The following is a 23,799-nucleotide window of genomic DNA, read 5'->3' as shown; positions in this document are numbered from 1 at the left end:
GTGCATAGGAAGCTGGCTAATGTGGCCAGCTAAGTGGGTTTAGGAAGCATCAAATAGCTTTCCTTCTGTGGCCAGGAAGCTGTGCCAGGGGACCCTGCTTGCCCACCTCTGGAGCTCAGATTCAGGCAGAGGTGGCAGGCTTGGTCCCTTAGCAGATTCCTGGAAGTTGGTTTTTGGAGGGAAACCTCCCTCGACCCTAGACGAGCCGACTCCTGGGTGGCAACCAAAACACCAGGTAGTCTCAGGCTCAGGGGAGTGACCACCCCCCTCCTGTCCATAGGGGACAATGTTAAATGTGCATGTGGCCTGCACATGCACAGGTAATGCACTTAAGGTGATTGGTTGGAAACCACAGGGCGGAATCCTGCGACCAACAGGATTGTGCCAAATGCTATTCTGTTCTCCAGCTGTTCTGGGTAAGAGTTCAGTGTCTCCAAGTTCAAGCCCTCTTCCAGCTACCATGCAGACCTGGGGCTTGATTCAGCCATTGCAAGGGATCAGGGGGTGTGGCCGTAGCTAGTCAAATGCATACGCAGCAGAAGCGGTTCCAGGTGCCGATGTAGGAGCCTGGGTTTTTGAAAGTGGTTCCGAGTGCTGATAGGAGGAGCTCGGTGGTGGCAGCATCGTTATGCCCATGGTGCAGTGGGCAGAGTCAGTGACAGGCGGTCACTGACGGTAAGCGGGAATCCCTGATACCCCAAGGTCAAGTGGGGATCGAACCCCCTCATTGATATTCACGTACTTCTTAGTAAATTTACCCCCAAGTGTGGGAAACTGACTCAGTGGAGAGAGAATGTAATGACTGTAGTTTTATTCAAAAATTCAAAAATGGACCTATTTATCATGCAATATTTATGGTATAACGGGTGTTTGGACCCGTAAATATTAAGTATTACCCCAATGAATGAAGGAAGGAATAAAAGAAGGTCCATTTCCGACAGCAGTCGCAGCCTCCATAGTTTTCTATGGGGGCTGCAAGCTCCAGAATGCAAAGCATTCCATAGTTTGACCCCCACAGCTAGCGCCATCTGAAGATGGGCTAAATTGCACAAAAATTACCAGGAGAGTGTTCCTCCAGAACCCTCCCTGGCAATGGCTGATGCACATGCATGGTCAGTGAACCAAGCATGTGCAATAGCCCTCGGGAGTCCTGATAGAGGAGTGAAGAAACTGCTGATGCAGTCACTGCTCTCCAAAACACATCACATGCATGTTGTATTTACATTTGGGTGGTATATAATTTTTATATTGCCGCAAATAGTGGCGTTAAGAAATTACAATTATGGGGTCTGAAACAGGATAATTGATACATATGCCCCTAATACTGCTGTTTTATTTATATAATAATCAGCTCCATAGGATGGAGGACCACCATGTGCCATAACAGGATAAGTATACAGTAGGGATAGGGCGGGGTGAGGGCAGGACAAGGGCTGGAAGGGGGCTGGGTGAGGGAGAGTGGGGTGGGAAAGACAGAGGTGCCAAGTTTATTTACTAGTTTATATTATATTTAAGGTTTCAGATTGGCATTCACTTAGAAAAACCCTTGATGGGATAGGTGATTGTTGGTTAAATATCAGGTATATTTTTCTGCTAACAAATAGATCCGTGTGTCCTAAATATCTAGGTGATAATCTTAAAGGATTTTATGAGAAAAATAAGACACAAATATGAAAAGGAATGAACAGATGAATACCAACAGCTAGATCCTCAACAGCCTGAGATTCAGATTCATTTTTAAAGGAGACAATAAAGGAACAATTAGAAATATAAATATTGACCCTGATACTCCCTTATGGAATGCTAAGGAGCTACCAGAATTAGGCTGGGAGGCTGGGAAAGTATGGGGTAGTATGGGGTAGCAGAGGAATAGCTTCACTGAGACAGGTCTATGATGGTACGGTTTTGAAATCATTTGCCCAATTGTGTAGTGAATTTATTCTTCCTTCCATTCTATTCTATAGATAATTAAAGCTTAGGCATACTTAAATGTTCAGTTTGCAGATGCACCCCTGACTTTACAGGACTCAGCGCTAAAGCTATTTTTGTTGTCCTTAGGTCCTCGTAAATCTCTCTTGTGTCTTTATACCTTTATTATGAATGCTTTTAATTCATCCAATCTACCGGGTCTTAAACAAAAATGGGAGGTGGAGGTTGGCCAAATGTGTGATGAATACTGGGCTATGGCCCTTGATAGTCTAAGAGAGTCTGCGGCAGTAATCAGATTTCAGCAAATTCAATTATTCATACTTCATGGGAACTATCTCACCCCTTTGTGCCTCCTTCAATTTGGAGGATATTAACCCTGGTGGTTTGTACTCTTGGTACCTTGACTGAAAATGTTTTTGACAGGTACACTAGCCAATACATCCTTAATCTTTGCAAATTGGCCAAGATCTGTATTGCAAGAGCTTGGATGGCTACTACAGGTGCTGACTTTCAAATGTGGGTTGCTCTAGTAAATACAACAAGTACCCATGAAAAAACATTTGTATATTACTCGTAAAGCTGAATACAAATACAACATGATTTGGCAGAGATGGCTACAATCTAAATATGCCAAAATGCTGTCGAATCAGTCCGAGCTGTCTCGAGTATAACTTACGGGGTTGTATATGGATTTGGAGTTATACTACAACCGATATTTATCTACTTTAGTTATACAGTATATGCCATTTTACCACTTTTGGTAAATGGAGGATACTACTTTCTTGTGGTCTACTATTTATGCTGTTTATGTATTTGTTGTTTTGGGAAATGTTTTATATACTCTGTACAAGATGATATTTTTTTTCTCAGTCTGCACCAAAGTTACTATTGTTTTGTATGTTTGTATAGTATAATATATCTAGTACCATTGTATGTGTTCTGCAAATTACATATACAGTAAACTTGATATGCATTTATTAGTGTGATGGCTACATTCTATGTTTGAACTAGAAGATGCTTTGAATTTTATCTTATCTTATATGTTTTTTACTGTAGTTTGTTGTTTTTGTTTATTAAAGTTTTAATAAAAAAAATACTCAATTCAAAGAAAAAGAAATGACAAGAACCAAGAAAGAGCATTAACACAGACCTCAATTGATAGTAAAACCTGAGAAAGGAAGGTCCACTGTGTCACATGCTGCTTAAAGATCAAAAAATATCGATATTGATCATTAAACAAATATTGTCCTTTACAGGAGAAGTCCCAGCAAGCCTCCCCCGCATGTTGGTACTTGAAGAACCACACGAACCAGCATGCGGGGCATTACTAGCCTGCTGGTACCTCTAGTTCACCTGCAAAATAAATATTTAATAAAAAGACAAGACACACACCGAAGGTTGTAATATTTTATTACACTCAGATTCACGTGCACTCATGCTACATACTTACCTTGTCCCTAGCACTGGTCTGTCCCCTTCTCCAGTAGAATCCAGATCAGTACCTGTAAAAAAAAACATACTTACCGACCCCTTGGTTCCAGTCCTCTTCATTCCCTGTAGCCATCTCGGTCTTCTTAAAATAAAAAAACGAAAAGCACAGACCCACCAGGCATAGTACCATCCTCTAAGGATGATACTTCATGAATGATGCACCAGGAACTACATTTCACATAGAAATGCATGGGCTGAACATTCATTGGCTGAGAGAGGCAAGCCTCCACATTGACTTTAGTGGTGGGAACCGCAAGGTTACTAAAGTGCATTTCCACAATTGAAGTCAATGGGGGAAACTGCTTGTGGTTTTCCATGTAGCAGCATGCAGGGGAGGCTTGCTGGGACCTCTAGTTTGCTTGTAAAGGACAATATTATTTGAACTATTTTTTACACTATCAACTCGGCACCCACCACCTAGGGGTGCTTGGGATAGCCCGGGCTATGAACCTCAGCTTGGGGTGCCCTTGTGCCCTCCCCAGGGATCCCCGACCTGGGCTGACTAGCGTGGGGTGAATAATTCTTTGGCCGAGTCCCATGGCTGCAGCATTACACCCCGCTAGAAAGAGCCGGGCCTGGTTGTGGAAAATTTGGGGGACCCCTACTTATTTTGTCCCCTATATTTCCACAACCAGTACTGGCTCAATGAGCCTGGTGCTGGTTGTTGAAAATATGGGGGATCCTGTCTTTTTCCCCCTACATTTTCACAACCAGGACCAGCTCACACAGCCCAGTGCTGGTTCTGCTTGTATCTTTTTCACACAGAAACTTTCATGGATCATACTGATCTGTGAAGGTTTATGTGTAACTCACACCTGCTCAGGCTAAACTCACTAGCATGAGGCAGGTCTATTATTTTGCAAGTTTCAGGTAAGTTATTTTGTGCGAGTTTAAATCTCAGACTCTATTACATTGGCCGAGTTGTATGTTTTTCCATTGTAAATATCTGGACTCGAGTTTGGCCATTGCAAATTGCGGGAAATTGAGACACTTGCGAGTTATCGCGCCCTATTAGTACGAGATGTAAAAATGTAAGTTTAGCACTCCGCCTGGAATGCCAGCCATCGGAATCCCGACACGGGACTAAAAATAGACGTCAAAATGCTGATGCCTATCTTTAGCCCCAAGCCAAAATCCCTACATCTGGCATTCCGAACGAGGTAAGCCAGGGATAGTTAAGTTGTAGCCGCAGGGAGCAGGGTTAGGTTTAGGCACCCCTGGGGGGACTTGGGGATAGGCACCCACCCAGGGAGGGATAATGGTTAGGCTAGGCAATGGGGGGGTTAGGGTTGGGCACACCCAAGGGGAGGTTAGGGTTAGGCACCCCCCAGGAGGGTTAGGTTTAGGGTGTGGGAAGGGGGGGTTAGGTTTAGTCACCACCAAGAGAGGGTTAGGGAGGGGACAGAGGAGGGTTAGCGAGTCACTATCGGGATGTCCTCCCTTCAATGGCTATTCAGCCATCAGAATTTCATACCGATTCCGACTTAACATAGTACTCCCATATATCATACACAAATAATTAATTAAGTTTGTTAGAACAAGTGCAATACAATCATCTTTCATTCACAGGTCATATTTATTTTCTGCAACTATCTACAACACATACTTGTTCTTCAAAAATTTTAAATAGAAAATAGTGTACATAAAAATGTATAAAGCAAAGACAGTAAAGAGAAAAAGACAAACTAATTACAGCCAAATTGCTGAAACTGCAAATAAGCAGCTTGAACTGTTTTATTTACATACCTGTTTTATTAGCGCAAGGAGCTAGTTGTTGTGTTTGCTTTTCCATCAGTATAACATTTGGCCAATCTGTGCTTTTCGTGACCTTCAGTTTAGTAATACAGTTTGTTCACAGTAGCTATAACATCAGCTACTTGAAGCTGGCATTATAGCGGGCATGAACCGAGAATGGTATGCTGCTCAATCAACTAGAAGAAAACTGGTGTCGAAGCTGGATTATTGGCTGAGACAAGATCAGTTTAAAATTGAATCACAGCGACACCATCTTGCAACTGGCCGCAAGACGCCATCTTGGAAATGAGATCGCAAGACGCCATTTTGTGAATGGCCGCCTAAGCGCCATTTTAGATAAACTCACACTTTAGTACATGTGGCGATATTACTATTAGCATCATGCGATTGCATCTGTGACCATCGCCATAAGTTACGGCGATTCATCAAAAGCCCATTTCATGACTTTACGTAGTTTGGGTGATCTGGATAAAGTGTATATTATTATAATTCCCCTAAAGGATATATTTCAGAAATGGCTGTACAGTATGTCAAAATTGGATTGCATTAGCTAAACAGAGCAAATGGCCACGTGACAACTAGCCTGTGTAGACAAGCTTCCTGGACATAACGGCTGCTCTCACTCCAGGTGGCCCTGCTCGAATACAGCAAGAGGGTCGCTTGTAGCACCTCACATTAGCAGGCTTCCTACAATAAAATACCTTCAAAGCAAAGAGTGTTATCTGTGGTTTGGGTCTTGTAGCTGTGCTAATTTGCATCCACACAGGTCCTGGGAGAACAAAGACCAGTATTTTGGAGCCTGAAAAGGGTGGGGGTTGCTGGGGCATGAGCAAGTCATGGAACAATAAGGCTCAGCATTTCACACTGCTAGGTGTTCACTTAGTTTAAGTGAGATTTAAGTGCACCATTTCTCATACACACATTAATATGCACAATTGCGCTGTTAACTAATCACATATTAGCGAATGCATAAGATCCTGTATGAAAACGCTGTTTATTAGCTTCATGCGCATGCATCTGTCCCAAGTTAACTAGCGTCTTTACATCACACACCACATACTTACACATTACATATTCACATAAAAGGTTTAATAAGCTTTAAAGTATAAGATTTAAGTTTGCTCATTCTGTGAAATAAAGATTATTTGGTAACTAAGGTTTTATACATGATAAGTAAACCGTGATTGGTATTGTACTGATGCGTACTCTTTCAACAGTATTCCGGTACCATCGGTGTGGAGATCGCATAATGCATTCTCAACTTATGGACCGCATAGACTTCAAGCAACAAAATGTACATTATATGAACAACTGTTAGGATGTTGCATGAGGCAGGAAACCAGAGACCCCCAGTTGTTAGAGGCTGGGTTGTGTCTATTTGAATCAACCTGTTAAATGCCTTGTAACATATGCCCTCTCCTTTAGGATCAATGGTATTAGCAACAAACTTCTCTATTGTGTTGTTTATTTCTGGGGGGTATAAATATGTGTGCTCTGACCCTGGGTTCTTAGTCTTTGTGCTGAATGCTGATTGACGAGGGGTTTCTTGCTGATGCCTAACATCTGGACCAGAGAGCGCTGCGTATGTATAATTGTACTTGGGTCTGTATAATCTCTTTGCGCTAAGATTATATGAGGATCATAGCGTGTAACTACTTTACTTTTACTTGAATAATACTTTGTGCTTTGGAACCACATGTTCTAAGTCTGGAGTCTTTATTTACTGGATGACTGCGTACGCAAATTAGCGTCATCCTTAGAGGTTTATAAGAAGGATATTAGAAGGTATAGGCAGGGGTATATAGAGGTTCAAAGGCAGTATCCTTAGTTGGGGGCTCATAGTGAAGTCACTTACCTACTCACATGGCACATATGGTTATCGATATCTCAGCAAAGGGTGGAGTGGCCACATGCAACCGCTTTGCACTGAAAGATCGCTATCTATTTTCGTGTGAGCCAAGGAAGCTGACTAGAATCCAGGGACAAGAGAGGAAAAAGTTTGTTTTCCTTTGTTGATAGAACCTAACGTTTAAAGGGGTGCCGCAGTATTGAGCACACGGCTGAGTCGCTGTTTTGTGCACAGTAAAGATGCATTTTTGCGTACGCAGCTAAAAAGTTGTCATATGGCTGTGTGGTAGTTGTATTATTGTGTATGTGACTGGTCGCACAATAGTGTATACGTACTTCCGGTTGTGCTGCCACGTGTTTAAATAAAGCCGTTGAGGTTTACATTTTTCAATTGTTATCAATATCTTGTTCCCTACAGTTAGAGGTACCTTATGACCTTTAAGGGCTAAATGCTAGTCGCTCGGTAAGCAGCTTACTGTTCTATACACAGTAGCAGGTGTACATGTTGTCTTTGTTGTAGAGAGGTGCGTGGAAGTAGCCGACTTTAACTTCCATAGGTGTGGAAGTTGCCTTACTATATCTTATCCAGGTGTGGAAGTTGCCTTTTTCAAATCTTATCCATGTTTGTGGGCGCTGCCATTTAAATCATCCACAGGTAAGTGAAAGTATCTTGATTGTCTTTCACCAGTTTAAATCTTTATTGAAAGCATAGGAGTTGTCTCAGAATGGGGGCCATGCAAACAATAGAGATGTTAGACAATGATGTGCTGCTAATGGAAGTGCCGTTTGGATCGGCCCGTCGTATTATGCCTACCAAGTACGGTATTTATGCGATAAGGTATTGTGATGTATGGTTTAAAATGACGATGAAGAGTGTTAGACAATTTCCCAGAATTGGTAGTTTTGATAAAAATGTACTAGATAATGTCCAGGATCACATCAGTCTGATGCGCTCCCGAGAGAAAAAGGTAAAATATTATGAATGTTTAAAGTTGTGGCAGCATGAAGGGGATGCGTGGCTTAAAAATATGCAAGCGACGCAAACTAGCGTTGCGAGCGCATTGCCAGAGAATACATCCGCGATGCTAAATTGCAATACGGGCGATCCGCAAAATGGCGTGCACGTGCAGCACGGTAGTGTTGTGGAGAGTATTGCCAGCAGTTCACTCTCACCACCCCCACCTTATGTGGATGGAGGTGCAAGTACAGTTACCAAAAATACCCATAAAAATGTAACAAGCAATTTGTACCCTCTCTCTTAAGCAACTATAAAGAAAATGTTCATGATGTGGATGATGAGCCTATTGTAATGTCTGCCATTTCCCATTACAGATGATAGATGCTGCATCACAACAATCACGAGTGGTGCCGTCATCTCCATCAGTAACAGTAAGGGAAGTGCTAACACCCTCTGCACCCGTAGAGGAAGTTGTTAATACCATACGTAGCAGCAACAGATTAAACCCCCAGCCAGGTAACAAGGTCAAAGGTAGCAGCACTGCCGGTCTGCATCCCATTCGGACAATAATTGTTCCGAATGGAAATGCAGATGCGAACGGTGTAGTGCCCACGAGGGTAGTAGTAATGCATTGTCCCTGGACAAGAGTAGAACTAAATTCCATCAAAAATGATTTCCCCGATCCCAAAAAGGAACTAGCCAAATGTCAAATATTTTTGAGAAATTTGGGTAGTTCTCATGAGCCAACTAATAAAGATCGGCGTGTGGTGTTAAGGGCCTGTCTACCACACAATACCGACGTGACAAAATTTATCACGGATTGTGTATTGGATGGTGACGTTCCCTTAACAGACCAAGTAAACCAAGGTAACATTTCCCGCATTGTAACTCAATTGGGTATATATTTTCCGGTAGTAGTTAACTGGAACAAAATTTTCACCATTAAGCAAAAGGAGAGTGAATCTGCAGAAGATTATTGCAACCGGGGTCTGCAGGCTATCACCCAGTACACTGGGTTAGAAGATATTAAAGATAGCACTCACCACAGGGGAATGATAGTCATGGTACTCATGGACGGTCTGAAAGAGAATTTAAAGACTCGGGTTCAGACCTCACAACCTGGCTGGAGGGGAGTCACAATAGATACCCTCATAGAATCTGCCATAGAACATGATAAAAACATCTCAAAGAAGAGAGAGACCCAGAGCGAAAAACTAATGGCTGTCAGTATACAAGCTCTGGAGGGAATGACGGTAACATCACAGCCAACATACACACTCGCATCTGCACACACACTTACACCTGAACAGTTATATGCCCTCACTAACCCCACGCAACAACAAACACAGCTCTATTCCACAAACCCTATACAACCACAGGTCCCATACTACTCACAAACCTCATATCCCCAACAATACCCTTACCCTCCCTATCCTTACCCATATCCACCACCTTTACCCTCTGCTCAAACCTCACAACAACACGTGTCTTCACCCGATCCACGAACATGTTTTAATTGTAAACAAACAGGACACTTAAGTAGAAACTGTACAGTAAAAAGAGTAGGAATCCCAAATCAGGGAAGACCTGGACATCCCCATAAGGGATATGCACAGAGACTAGCAAATGTCCAGCAGGCACCAGCTACAATTGTGGCCGTAAATGCTTTATTGGAGAATGGTAGCCACCGCTAGGGGTCAGACCTGTAGTCTACAGATAGTCAGGTTAACGGGAAGTACTAGGGAAGAACCGGTCATGATGGTTGATGTAGCTGGTACTGAATATCCTTTTCTTGTAGACACAGGGGTGATCAGGTCAGTGATAAAGTCTCCCGTTAATTTACAGGTGACCAACGAGACAGTACCAACAATGGGTTTAACAGGTAAAGTGGAACATTATCCTTTAACAAAGTCCACAGAGGTTACTATTGGGCCGTTGCATACCAGGCATTCTTTCCTTCTGGCTGCTGCGACTCCTACTAACCTGCTGGGTAGAGACTTGTTATGTAAGATGGGATGTGTTATATATTGCACCCCTGATGGTGTATTTTTAGATATCCCAGAGAGAGTTAGAGGTAGATGAAATGTTGTCCCAAATTCCAGATTCCCTTTGTTCTAAGAATGGACAGGACACTGGATTAATGGCAAACGTAAGCCCTGTAATGGTAAATTTAAAAAGTGGTAGGCAAGCTTCAAAAATTCCCCAGTACCCACTAAAACAGGAGGTAAAATTAGGGGGTTTTCCAATAATTGAGCGATTATTGCAACAGGGAATTTTAGTTCATACAGCTAGTTTAGCCAACAGTCCCATCTTCCCGGTGAAGAAGAGTGGTGGGAGGGGTTATAGGCTGGTCCAAGACCTTAGAGGTGTTACTAAGGTAGTAGAGAGCCAATTCCCTGTAGTGCCAAATCCAGCTGTCATCCTGATGCAGATCCCACCAAATGCATCCCATTTCACTGTAATTGACCTCTGTTCTGCTTTCTTCTCCACCCTGACTGTCAGTATCTATTAGCATTTACATACAGAGGTGTACAATACACATGGACATGGTTACCCCAAGGTTTCATAGACAGCCCCAGTATCTTCTCCCAGGCATTGCACGACTGTTTTCAACCTGCCAATGGATCTGTTCTAATTCAATATGTGGACGATTTATTGCTATGTTCTGACTCATTTATGTCATGTTTGAATGATACTAAACTTTTGTTTCTTAATCTCTTGCATACAGGACACAAGGTGGCTAAGGACAAACTACAGCCGTGCCAATCCAGAGTAAAATATTTGGGACACTGCCTAACCCAGGGGTTACGACATCTTACAAATGATAGAATCCAGGCCATACAGAACATGACACTGCTGCAGAATCAACAGCAAATTCGTACCTTCTTGGGAATGTGTGGATACTGTAGAATGTGGATCCCAGGTTTTTCTATTTTGGCCTTGCCTTTACAGGAATTAATCTCTTGCTCAAAGCCCAATTGTGTCAAACACACAGAGGAAACAGAGCAGGCTTTTCTTAATCACAAGGATAGTCTGACAAAAGCTCCTGCATTGGGAATACCTGATTATGAAAAACCTTTTGATTTGTATTGTACGGAAGCTGATGGTTGTGCTGCAGATGTCCTTACACAAAAACATGGTGATGCCAGTAGGCCCGTAGAATACTAAAGTGCCCAATTGGACCCTGTGGCAAGATCACTCCCCACTTGTTTGAGAAGTGTAGCAGCTACCGCTTTATTGGTGAGTAAAAGTGAGGACGTAGTATTGGGTCATGATATGATTGTCTACACTCCCCATGCTGTATCTGCTCTGCTGAACTCAGCTCAAACCAGACACGTTTCTTCGGCTAGGTTTAACAAATGGGAACTAGCTCTAATCGCACCCACAAACATCACTGTTAAACGTTGCAGCACGCTGAATCCAGCAACGTATTTACCATATGTACAACATGATGTACAAAGGGTGGAAGGAGGCGAGTTGCTGGCGGGAGGTGAGTTCAGCGGACATAATGATATGCACGATTGTATGGAATATCTGAATCAGACCTTTACTGCTAGACCTGACATACATGACACACCTTTAGAGAATGTGGATGTGACTTTTTATATGGATGGGAGTTGTCATAGACAAACAGACACAGGTGAATTATGTACAGGTTATGCTGTTGTAAATGACACAGACATCATAGAAGCTAAACCTCTTGGTCCTCCTCACTCAGCCCAGGTGGCAGAGTTAGTAGCACTAACTAGAGCATGTGAACTGGCAGCAGGCAAATCTGCTAACATTTACACTGACTCGAGGTACGCGTTCGGGGTGGTGCACGATTTTGGGGCTCTATGGCGTCTGAGAAATTTTATGACAGCAGCAGGCACACCAGTTGCACATTCCCGACACATAAAACATCTTTTAGAAGCAATCCAACTGCCCAAAGTGGTGGCAGTAATTAAATGTAAAGCCCATACATGTGAGGATATTCCGGTGTCACTGGGCATCAACAGAGCCGATGAAGCTGCAAAATGGGCAGCAGGGTTAAAAATGTTTTCTCCCACTAAAAAAATTATGTCTTTCCAAACAATTGATATGCTGAAATTAATTGAGATGCAAAATTTGTGTTCAATTCAGGAAAAGTCCATTTGGAAGTCCAAGGGATGTGGGCAAGAGTCCTCCGGGCTCTGGAGGGACGGACAAGATAAACCAGTAGCCCCAAAGGCATATTATCCAAGCCTGGCTGAGGTAGCACACGGTCTGACTCATCTGGGAAAACAAGGTATGTGCAAGTTGGTGAGAGCATACTGGTGCGCACCAGGTTTTTCTTCACAAGCAGAAAAGATAGCAAAGTCCTGTCTGACCTGCTTGAGGATGAACATAGGGAAAGCGATCCTTACCGAACTGTCCCACATTCCACCGACTGATGGACCTTTTTAGGTGATACAAATTGATTTCATCCAATTACCACCCTGCAGGAATCTTAAGTATGTATTAGTGTGCACTGATGTATTTTCTAATTGGGTTCAGGACTACCCAGCGGCCACTAATACTGCTGCGTTTACTGCCAAGAAAATAGTTCAGGACTTTATATGCAGGTACGGTATCCCTATAATCATTGAGAGTGACAGGGGTACTCATTTCACAGGTGATGTTTTTCAAAATATGTGTAAGCTGAAGTGTATTAATAGCTGACTTTACACCCCCTACCCACCGCAAGCCAGTGCCAAGGTAGAGAGGATGAACGGGACTATTAAAAATAAGTTAAGTAAAATCATGGCAGAGACTGGACTAGGATGGCCAAAAGCATTACCTTTGGTCCTACATAGCATAAGGACCACTCCTAGACCCCCTCTAAATCTGTCCCCATTTGAAATACTGTTCGGTAGACAACCTCATTTGATTATAAGTCCACAGGAAGACTTGAAGGGTAACAACGAGGTAACTGTAAAGTATCTTATAGCAATGAGTACGCAGTTAAAGGAACAGCAGCAGAAACTGAAATTGTTGTCCCATGATATGCCTGAAACTAACTGTCATGATGTTGAACCAGGAGAATATGTTATGATCAGAAATTTATTGCGTTCAGGTTGTTTGACTGATCGGTGGGAAGGTCCGTACCAGGTGCTGCTGACAAGTACTACATATTGGAAGGTGGCTGAGAGAGATACCTGGGTCCATTCCACTCACTGTAAAAAGGTCAATCAACCGGTGGAGAAACAAGTTGGAGACAAGGCTGATAGCGTGGACCTGTCGCTCTTGAGCTTGTTCCGGGAGGATTGAAAAGGTCATAGTGAGATACCTGAACTAAGAGAAATTTGCAGGTCTTGTTGTGACAATGGATGGGCCTGCTGTGTTAATTTTCATATTCTCTTTTAGAGTGTTCACCATCCTGGTCGGTTCGGGAATATCCAGTTTCTGTGATGGGAGACCAATTGAGGAAATGGGAGCTGATAGCAGTGCTGATGGAGTGGAGTCAGGAGGAGTGCAATGCCAATCAGGGGAGTGTCTGACCAATCTTAGTACTGTTATTGTTAAGAGAGCTGTCATTCCGGATACTCGGGGACGGTGTGGAGGTTTATCATCTGAAGATTCCTGTATTTGTGAGCTCTGTGGGTCCCTAGTTGATGAGAACTGTATTCAACGGTACCAACCTAAATATAACCCGTACTGGGGTGGGTATCCTTTAGAGGATTATCATAGCATGGTAGGCAAAGTGTTAAATCAAACTGATTGCTGGGTGTGTTCACATGTGCCACAGGGACAGCATAATGTAGGGTTGGTGCCATTTCCACTGAATATCACGGAAATTTTAGAATTACAAAAAGGGAAAACATTGGAAGGAAAATTTCTCTCATCCAAACCACCTCATTTCAAACTATATCAATTCCAAGTAGATAGATCACTTTTGCGTTTAAACATAACCAACTCCAATAAACCCGGGAGTTGGGAAGTGACGGGGAATAATCAGACGATGACCTTCTCACAAAGAGCTGATAATGAGTCCATAAACCATGATCTGTTACGCTCAATTAAATCTAGTGGGAAACATTTTAGGTATCGGTATACATTGAGTTCCACCAAATAAATTATTGGTAAGGTGCCAGATGGTTATTGCGCTAAAATAATACAGCCAGAAACTTGCATGTACCAGATGGAAGACCCAGAAATAGGATTGTTTGCAAGGGAAATGTGCTTAATGATAATGATGCATACCATTCCTTATGTTCTCCCTGATAATGTATATTTTATATGTGGAAGAAAAGCGTATAAGTGGCTTTCCCCAAGTTCCAAAGGTTTGTGTTACCTGGGAAGAGTAGTCCCAGAAGTTATGACCCTCACACATGTTGAAATGCTTGGTATACATAAAAACACACCGTCACCATATCTTCACACACAATATGAACACAGGCAAATGAAATATAATACCTGGTGACATGCACAAAGCCACTCAGTTAATTAGTGAGACAACTGGCTTTCAAGTTTTAGTCGCATTGGATCCCACCAGGATTGCTCGGGGTACATTAAACTTTAAATATATTCAGGAACTTGCTAAATTGATAGATAATATCACAGAGATGTACGATGACACATTCAGGTATACAGGGAGAGAATTGCAAGCGTACAAGAAAGAACTGGTACAACACAGGCTAGTGTTAAATGATTTAACTGCTGTTACTGGAGGGTATTGCGTAACATTGGCCACCCAAATTGGAGTAAAATGTTGCACCTATGTCACCAATGATACCAGCGACCCCAAGGAGGTGATAGACCGAAAGATGGATGAAATTCTGCAGCTAAAATGGGAGTTTCGTAAGAACCATAATGCTTCAGTGGCTGAAGTAAGGGAGAAGATAGAAGGATGGGTTTCATGGCTGAACCCAGTGAAATAGTTCTCAGGTCTAGGGGAATGGGTCCAGGAAATGATCGCCAGTATAGGCAAATTCTTAACCCTTATACTGATTGCCATCATAATAATTGGCATATGTGTCCGGTGTGTTCCTATTGTGTTGAAGTGTGGAAAATGTAAAAATAGAGTAAAACGAAAGAACGAAATTATGATGGTGGTCAGTATGAATGCCGAGGTAAATACAGAACTGCATTACAACCATGAACTAGGAAATACCATCATTTAATGTATTATATTTAGACATGCATAGAAAGTATTATTGAAATGTTATTTTTAAAAACATCTCAGATAATGTAAAGTCTCAATTCCCCTTCAAGACTGCCTTTATAGGACTGGTGTATCACCACACCTTTCACATGATCTTCCAAGATCCGCGGTGTGCGTATAATAGTAGTTTTATGTCCCCACTCAGAGACAAATTATTGATGGATTAAGAACCACCTTGTGCCATCCCATAATAACACTAAATAGTATATAAATGTAAGCCTGAATTATATTTTAAAATCAGATTGTGATAGCATGTTGTTCGCTATCAAAGGGTGGACTGTCGAAGCTGGATTATTGGCTGAGACAAGATCAGTTTAAAATTGAATCACAGCGACACCATCTTGCAACTGGCCGCAAGACGCCATCTTGGAAATGAGATCGCAAGACGCCATTTTGTGAATGGCCGCCTAAGCACCATTTTAGATAAACTCACACTTTAGTACATGTGGCGATATTACTATTAGCATCATGCGATTGCATCTGTGACCATCGCCATAAGTTACGGCGATTCATCAAAAGCCCATTTCATGACTTTACGTAGTTTGGGTGATCTGGATAAAGTGTATATTATTATAATTCCCCTAAAGGATATATTTCAGAAATGGCTGTACAGTATGTCAAAATTGGATTGCATTAGCTAAACAGAGCAAATGGCCACGTGACAACTAGCCTGTGTAGACAAGCTTCCTGGACATAACGGCTGCTCTCACTCCAGGTGGCCCTGCTCGAATACAGCAAGAGGGTCATTTGTAGCACTTTACATTAGCAGGCTTTCTACAATAAAATACCTTCAAAGCCAAGAGTGTTATCTGAGGTTTGGGTCTTGTAGCTGTGCTAATTTGCATCCACACAGGCCCTGGGAGAACAAAGACCTGTATTTTGGAGCCTGAAAAGGGTGGGGGCTGCTGGGGCATGAGCAAGTCATGGAACTATAAGGCTCAGCATTCCACACTGCTAGGTGTTCACTTAGTTTAAGTGAGATTTAAGTGCACCATTTCTCATACACACATTAATACGTACAATTGCACTTTTAACTAATCGCTTATTAGCGAATGCATAAGATCCTGTATGAAAACGCTGTTTATTAGCTTCATGCGCACGCATCTGTCCCAAGTTAACTAGCGTCTTTACATCACACACCACATACTTACACATTACATATTCACATAAAAGGTTTAATAAGCTTTAAAGTATAAGATTTAAGTTTGCTCATTCTGTGAAATAAAGATTATTTGGTAACTAAGGTTTTATACATGATAAGTAAACCGTGATTGGTATTGTACTGATGCGTACTCTTTCAACAGTATTCCGGTACCATCGGTGTGGAGATCGCATAATGCATTCTCAACTTATGGACCGCATAGACTTCAAGCAACAAAATGTACATTATATGAACAACTGTTAGGATGTTGCATGAGGCAGGAAACCAGAGACTCCCAGTTGTTAGAGGCTGGGTTGTGTCTATTTGAATCAACCTGTTAAATGCCTTGTAACATATGCCCTCTCCTTTAGGATCAATGGTATTAGCAACAAACTTCTCTATTGTGTTGTTTATTTCTGGGGGGTATAAATATGTGTGCTCTGACCCTGGGTTCTTAGTCTTTGTGCTGAATGCTGATTGACGAGGGGTTTCTTGCTGATGCCTAACATCTGGACCAGAGAGCGCTACGTATGTATAATTGTACTTGGGTCTGTATAATCTCTTTGCGCTAAGATTATATGAGGATCATAGCGTGTAACTGCTGTACTTTTACTTTGTGCTTTGGAACCACATGTTCTAAGTCTGGAGTCTTTATTTACTGGATGACTGAGTACGCAAATTAGCGTCATCCTTAGAGGTTTATAGGAAGGATATTAGAAGGTATAAGCAGGGGTATATAGAGGTTCAAAGGTAGTATCCTTACTGGGGATAACTGGGTGCTCACTAAATGGTGGATGCTAGCTGCAGTTCTTCATAATAGAGTAGTTTCAACACTCTAGAATAAATCACATAAAAAACATTGCTGGAGACCTGAGCTAAAGGAGAGATGCTAATGGTAATGGTGGATACATAACAAAACAGAGCATGTAAAATCAAAAATAATAATTTATTGAGTTACAATGTTCTTGCTTATACAGTAAAACATAAGAAATGTATATACAGTAAATGAATTGTGGCAAAGAGGGTTCTTCTATAAAGTATATGACTCATTCCATTGAACAAAGAATAGACAGGAGTACAGATGTTGCACCACATGGATCTGATAGGCGTGTGTGTGTGTAGCATAAAGGGTTGTGGGATTCAGGGGCATGGTGCTGAATTAGTTGGCCAGGTGATAGAGAGCTGGTAGTGTTAGCTGAGTGTCAGGGAGCCATATGCTGTTTGGAAAATGTGATGATATAACAGTTTCATCAGTAAAAGCCATCTGACAAGTGCATCTGCTATCATGAGTGTTTCTTTGTAAGTATCACAAGGGGCTGCATTGCTAGGAGATGTGAACGCCAGGCTATCAATCACTGAACTCCTCCTACCTTCTGCCTGTCATTCCTGGAATAACCTGATTGGCTCCTGTGGCTTTTTCTATCTTGTCCATAGGTTGCTCAGGTGCCGGTGATAGCGTTTCACATGTTTCCGGTTCTGGTGGTTAGTTCCTGTTTACTTGAGTGTACCAGCTCAGCCTATCTTGTGTTTCTCCTGCCGTTTGTGTTACCTAGGCGGCATGGACCGTACCTCTGCATCCAGCCGCTTCTGTCATCTAGGCGGCACGGGCCGCACCTCAATGTCCTGTCGCTTGTGTCAACACGGCGACACAAGGTGCACACCAGCATCACCTGTACGTGCAATCCAGCATTCCTGCCACTTGAGTCATCTAGGCGGCACAGGCCGCACTTCAGCGTCCTGTCACTTGTGTCAACCTGGTGACACAGGGCGCACACCAGCATCACCTGTATGTGCAAGCCAGCGTCCCTGCCGCTTGTGTAATCTATGCAGCATAGACCGCACTCCAGCGTCCAGTCACTTGTGTCAACTATGCGGCACAAGTCGCACATTGGCGTTCCTGGTACACGCAATCCAGTGTACTGCTGCTTGTGTCAACCAGGCAGCACAAGTCGCACTCCAGCGTCATATTGCCAAGTATCACCAGCCCGCAAGGCTGTTGCTGGACTTTGTTCTTCATCAGTCCTCAAGGCTGCTTCATGGCCCAAAGGCTGCATCATGCCAAGCATCATCAGCCCTCAAGGATGCTACACAGCCAAGAGCCGCATCTTGTTAAACATCATCAGCCCTCAAGTCTGCTACATGGCCCAAAGGACGCATCTCGCCAAGCATCAGGGTGCTCAAGGCTGTTTCATGGCCACATCTAGCCAAGAATAACCAGCCCTCAAGGCTGTTTCTGGACTTTGCTCTCCATCAGCCCTCAAGGCTGCTGCATGGCCAAAGGCCGCATCTCGCCATGCGTCACCTGCCCTCAAGGCTGCTTACAGCCGCATCTAGTCAAGCATCACCAGTCCTCAAGGCTGGACTTTGCTCTTTAGAGATACCCCTGTTTCATAACAGTAAGGAGAATTTTACAGTATTAATAATCGGTATTAGGGATGTTAGGAACCCACCGGATGAGGTCACAGTGATGTGGTAGATGGGCCCACATTTTTAGCCAAACATATGCTAAGGACCTAAATGTCACTTCATGTTAAATTGTAGGGTTAATTATGATTGTTTATCTAGTGTTTAGAGGCCCTGATTCAGAGCTGGACGCTCTGACAGAGCGCTCGCTCTGAATCAGGGCCATCCCTCTTACTGTGTGGAGCGGCCTCCTGGCCACTCGCATAGCTGTGGGTGACCACCCACAGCTATAGCGAGTGGCCAAAATGATGTTCGCGATGGTCAAGACCATCGCGACCATCGGGCTTGCGACGAGACCCTTGTGGTAGGGTCTCACTGCCGCAAGCCCTGGAGTGCTTTTGGCTCTATCAGAGCCAAAAGCACTCCCACTGACATCACTAGTGATGTCAGTGGGGCCGGCCCCAGACGGTAGACGTTCCCATGGGAACGCCTCCGTCTTGGCAGCCATGCCCCCGGCACGCCCACCAAAGGGGGCATGCTGTCAATCACCATCGACAGCACGCCCCCTTTGGTGCGAGACCCATAATGACGGCTTGGCCTTCGTTATTTGGGTCTCATGCATCCGCATGACGGAGCCGCCTCCGTCGTGCGCATGCGCACTTGGGCAACATCGACCCGCTTCTGAATCAGGCCTAGAGTGTGCACCTGAATATTTTTCTTCCTGTGTGGCAATACAAGTCTCAGCAAGGTAGCACCTCGTGTTTAAAAGTATGGTGTGCAGTGCAGAGCCCCCCATTAAATATATATAAAAATGAAGAAACTAGACAATACCATAAATGTGTGAGTTGTACCATTATTCAAAGCATCCCAAGATATGTACTGTACCAAGTGACAGAGTGGGCACGAATGCACAATAAACATTAAAATTTATGGCTTAATTATTATTATTATTATTATCCTTTATATGGAGCCACAAGTGTTCCGCAGCACCTTACATAGTAAATAAAACTAATAAGTGAACAAGAAACAAGTAACTTACAGTACATTACAGTGCAGGACAAGGACATGATTTATATACATTGCTGCAATAGCCATTCAAGCACTCACAATAAGCAGCACGGAGTTGGAAGTCACGTGTTTGGTGCCTTTATGGGGAGTAAGGAGTAGAAGAAAATGGAAAAGAGAAGCACATGAGGGAAGAGGTCCCTGCTCATGAGAGCTTACATTCTAAAGGATGCACTACTAATACTGCTGAAAGAGTCTGAATGGGGTTATCTAATAATTGTGTTAGTCCTGCATTATCAAAAAAGTCCCAAGCCAACACGCTCAAAGGGAACGGCATCCTATGGCCCCAGGGCACTTTCTCCCTACCCTTGGTAAGTGTCCCATTCACTGTGTGAGCACATTGCTCCTGTACTCTGGAGTTGTAATCCCATTGTCTGGTTCTCTGCGACCCGTATTTTCCGGCGTGTGTAGGCTGTGTCACATTGGTGTGGGTCTCAGTCATTACTGTGAAATCCAAAATAATCCAACTATTGTGATCTTTCGAGTTTCTCTGTTGTGGAGGTCCAGAGCACCTGGGCTTCCTGCGTGCTCAACTAACCCGAGCAGGGAGAGGAGACTTTGATGAAAGAGTAAGGTGCCACACTGCTGGTGACTTGAAGATATGTGTTTGTGTTGGCTCAGTGTCTCCTACGTGTATCGGCCTTCTTCAGGGAATCCTGGTCGGCCATATTGGGCATTAAATACCTTACTCCAGTTAGTGAATTTAAACTTGTTTGCCTGGACAATTCCAGCTACTTCGTCTCGTCTTTATACGTTAGGGCATAATGAACAGAAATGTTGCTGTAATTTTCATTGTCAAAATTGTTTTATTTACGTTGTGGTTACAATTTAGTCATGTAATAAAAGGGTCAAATACTTATTGCATCTTTAAAATTTCCATAGACAAAATTAACTGCTGTAAATCAGTTGTTTGGCAGTAGGGTGTTCAAGTATTTTAGCTTCAAAAGTTATAGAAGAGGCAGGGCTGTAACTAGAGGCAAATGATTGATCTAGGAAGTTTAGGTAGAGTGGGTTATACAGTTTTGTGACACCGATTTTATGTGATCTAAAAGAACGAGCTTGAATCTATTATAGATTTTGAGGAAGCTGACACAGATATATTTTCTTCTCAATAGTGTGGCCAAATGATTGGAAGCTAGAAGGAGGATCTGGGAGAGTGACTAATTCAGGGACAGGTAGATTGTTTATATGATTTGATCTGTTTTGTTTAGAAATAGCCTGAATAGTCATGGAGCTTGAGTTTGTAATCCAGGAATGAAACAAAGAAAATAAATAACTGTACTTGTAGTAGCTATAAAACAACAACTTAGAAATCTGTGAGTATAATATTGAACTACTATATAACACATATAAGATAAATATTATTCAGAGTACCTATCTAATAGCTCTTTCAGTGTTTGTTTCTCTGAATCCACCTCCTCTTCGCTACCTCTATCAGTTGGAGTACCACAAGGCTCAATCTTAGGTCCTCTGCTTTTCTCAATTTCGAACACATCTCTTGGCAAACTTATGAGCTCTTTCGTATTTCAGTATCATCTGTATGCAGATGATATGCAAATCTACCTATCCTCCCCAGATTTGTCACTATCTGCATTGGTCCACATTACTGAATGTCTCTCTTTCATTTCATCTTGGATGTCATCTCAGCACCTCAAACTTAACAATTCTTCCATTGTTCTTCAAATTCAATATGTCTTCAAATCACGTTACAGTACATACAGTACATCTAAAAAACATATCCAGAGTACGACGATATCTTACTTGCCCCCCACTACTGCACCAACTGCTATCTACCCTTGCCCCCTCAACTCCAGTACTGCCTGCCCAAATCCAATCATTGCCCCCAGTACAGTGCCAGCTGCTACCTACCCATGTCCCCTCCCTACAACCAGTACTGACTACCCCTACCTTTCTCCTTGCCCCCCAGTAATGCACCAGCTGCCAGCTACCCTTGTCCCCTCCCTACCCCCAATACTTCCTGCCCTTAACCTCTCTTTGCCCACAGTACTGCCTCAGGTGCCATCTACCCTACTTCCAGTACTGCCTGCCCCTAAGCCCATCCTTGCTCCGCTGTACTGCCCCAGCTGTTGTCTGCACTTATCACCTCTCTACCCCTAGCCCTGCCTGCTCTTACGCCCCTCTAACACTACCCCTGTGGTGGAAACCTGACTTGGGGTTCCCTTAGAAATTTTGCTATGAGGCCCACTAGTTTACGCCCCTGGCTGTTCCACTCCGTCAGTCTTTCCGTTTGGTTACCTGTTTTCTTACCGAATTCAATATAAAATACTTTTTACTTACACAAAAGGCTATTGACCAAACTACAACAACATACATCTCTACACTTTTCTCAAAATATCTATCAACCCGACCTCTTCGCTCTGCACAAGATCTGCGTCTCTCATCCATATGCATTACTTGCTCCCATTCATGGTTATAGGACTTTTTTTTCTGGCTGCACCCACTCTGTGGAATGCCCTCCCATGCACAATAAGACTTTCCTCTAGTCTCCAAACTCTCAAGCGTTCCCTGAAAAAACATGTAACCTTCATAAGCTATCTTACCTAATTATATCCCCACTATACAGTCCACACATAATTCTACATATTTTCTCTTTATTCACTTTCACATCCTCTGTGTGATTGGGTCATACAGCCCACCAAGAACTTTTGCAATCTGGCTGGACCCTTATGCAATGCTGTAGGTAGCACTTATCAAGCCTATTTCCCAAAAGATTGTAAGCTTCTGAGCAGAGCCCTCTTACCTCTACAGTATGTCTGTCTGTTACAACCCAGTTTTGTTTTATTACTGTTTGTTCCCAATTGTAAAGTGAAACACAGTATGCTACGCTATATATGTATCCCTTAATAATAAAGTTAATTATAATAAGAAATGGTTGCATATATATATATATATATATATATATATATATATATATATAAAAAGCTGGAGAGGAATCAAACATTATACAGCTGCCTAATGTATTTGGTACAAGACCCAATTAAAAGAAAGCCACTTCAAAACAGATACTTGTATCTAAGTAATTAGGAGTTGGAGCTCTTATTAGCAAGGTTAATACTTGGACAGTTTGCGTCGCTTCACAGAGAAATGTCTACCAAAAAATCATCCACCAAAAGCATTGTCTCCTTTTTTAGAATCCATCACTGCTGAAATATTTGTTACTTTCAATTAATTCTTTTAAACAAAAGCACACTAATATCAGGCAACACACATCGCCATGTGGAGAGTCTAATACTTCTTTTTGAAAATTGATGGGAAAATGAATCACCAACTGTAAAAATCCAGGGTACTACTCTATTGAGAAGCACTTTAGGGTTGATGCATTTCATCACCTCAGTATGATTTCCTCAGGGAACAATGTCCATCTGTATCACTTCTATACCCTAAATATTCTATGTGCTACTTAATTCGCCCAGCTGCAGCCATTACAAACATAGTCGCAGCTACTTGATTAAACTCATAGTTTTATACCCAAGGTTTAGTCATTATCTTTTAATATTTACAATTTAAAAACCTTTGAAGTATTTCTTGTCTTTAGAATTTAAATACAAAACTATTTGATATGAGGATCAGATTCTGAGAAAAACAGCAAATATCATTTCATGTCTTGATTAAATGGAAATACAATAATCCCCTTTATCTTCCAATTTCTAAATCTTTAGAAACACTTATGTTTTAATTATTCCGAATAGCACATATTAAGCTCTGATTTTTAAATCCAGATCACCATCTCTATAAACCTTTAAATCTAAAAAACAAAATAAACAAGAAAGTGTATAAATTGTGAGATAACACAGGTCATTGTAACTGACTTATTAGCTAATGAGCAGGCACTCAAAAGTGCACATGAGCCATGAAGAGGCAGAAACAGAGAAGGGAATAGTGCTGTGTTTTTTTTAGGGTTTGTCTCCTTTAAAAAGAGAGGGGATAATGTGAGTTGTAAGTATTGCAGTCATGACTATAAACGGTTGATTTGAGCGCACAGTAGTTTTGTAATATAGTAAGTAGGCAACCAGAGGATGGAAATTT

Source organism: Taudactylus pleione, unplaced genomic scaffold (assembly GCF_031769625.1).
Source record: "Taudactylus pleione unplaced genomic scaffold, aTauple2 ptg000202l, whole genome shotgun sequence".
Taxonomy (NCBI): domain Eukaryota; kingdom Metazoa; phylum Chordata; class Amphibia; order Anura; family Myobatrachidae; genus Taudactylus; species Taudactylus pleione.
This window is presented reverse-complemented; position numbering follows the sequence as displayed.